This window comes from Triticum urartu, chromosome 4, assembly GCF_003073215.2.
Source record: "Triticum urartu cultivar G1812 chromosome 4, Tu2.1, whole genome shotgun sequence".
Taxonomy (NCBI): domain Eukaryota; kingdom Viridiplantae; phylum Streptophyta; class Magnoliopsida; order Poales; family Poaceae; genus Triticum; species Triticum urartu.
Genome location: NC_053025.1, coordinates 306453779 through 306455569, shown reverse-complemented (window position 1 = coordinate 306455569; position 1791 = coordinate 306453779).

Genomic DNA, 1791 nt, shown 5'->3' with positions numbered 1-1791 from the left:
TCGCGATATACTGGTGGGCGTCCGGTGGGTCCCTGCTGTCAGGTGGAGGAATAATTATTTTCCGCGTAATAAGGAGGCACTTCCTTGCGGCTGCCGTGGACCCAGCTGTCAGCCTCTCCACGTACAGTATTCTTCTGATGGAATTCGGTCGTTGACCCCATTGACCACGGCGCGCCGACAGCACCACGGTAGTGGACGACGGCGAGGCCTAGGAAAGGGACGACGCAGAGCCGAGGAAGACGCGGCAGTGGATGCCCACACGGAGAGGAGTGCGAGGGTTCACTGGTTCGGCTGCGCTGCCGTCGCCGCAGAATAACAGGGGGTGTGGGTGAGTGGAGTGGAGGGATGGCCTGGCCAGTGGTGGGAGTAGTATGGGGGCGGTGAGGCCTCCGCGGCAGCACAACCGGCCACGGGAGGCAGAGCAGGCGGCACGACCCGGCGCTGCTTTGGGCGGCTGGAGCAAGAAGACTAGAGGTTGAAGAAGCACTACGGCTGTTGGATGGACATCGTATGGTCAGTCGAGCTAGAATCGTGCATATTGACTAAGTTGACAAAGCCCTTCGTCCCCGTCAACTTAGTAGGCCCACTATACTGGGTCCCAGCTAGCAGGGGAAGTATTCATTTTTTTGTGCGTAATAAGGAGGCACTTCCTTACGTGCGAAGATATAGCTGGTGGGTCCGAGCTGTCAGCGGCGGTAACATTTTTTTCGCAAAGTACAGAGGCCGTTTCGGTGGGTCCCAGATGTCAGGTGGAGGAAATCATTATTTTGCGCGTAATAAGGAGGCATTTCCTTGCGTGCGGCCGTGGACCCAGCTGTCAGCCTCTCCACGTACAGTCCACTTCAGATGCATGTTGGTCGTTGACCACGCTGACCACGCCACACTGAGAGCACCAGGCCGGTGGACGACAGCGAGGCCCAGGAAGGGAACGCCACGGAGGCAGGGAAGACTCGGCCGTTGTTTTTGTTTCACACGCGGAGGGGAGTACGACTGTATGAAGGTTTACTGGTTTGTCTGCCGTCGCTGGAGAATAACAGCAGGTGTGGGTGAGTAGTGGGATGGCTAGGCCAGCGATGGGAGTACGGTGGGGTGGTGAGGCCTGCGCGGCAGCACAGCCGGCCGCGGGGAGGAGGGAGCAGGCAGTCCCGCCGGCGCTTGTTTGAGCGGCTGGAGCAGGAAGAGCAGAGATTGAAGAAGCACGACGGCCGTTGGATGGACATCCAACAGTATACAGGCCATCTGTCGAAAGCCTCAAATCTATGGAAAACAGCATACAACCCATCTGCCATTATTTCAAATAATTTACAGCCCATTTGCTAATTCTTACGGGTTTTCTGGAGCCCATATTCTTTATGTTAGCATTACAGCCCATATTGTGTCCACGGTTAAAAAATTATACGAAATTTTGCATATGTCGGTGCGGTCTGAACTGTTTTTAATCCCGAAATTTCGAGTCACATTCAGACTGATTTTAAAAATAAATGTATATCAATATAAAATCCAATAAATTGTCCACGCATAAAAATCAATGCAATTTAAAATCTCGAAATGACAAAAAAGATATTTGAAAATAATTGCCGGTTTGATGTGTTTTAAAAATGTACAGCCCATTTCTCATTACTAATAGGCCATTTTCTCGGCCAGCCGAATGAAGCTCTCCTCGTCTTGAAAGATTTGCAGCCCAACAGGCCTGATAAAGCGACTTACTTGACAAATCACAAAAGAACTGGGCTAGCCATTTTCAGAAAGAAAAAAATTACTGGGCTGGTCTGTGGTAAACATAAAAGAAAA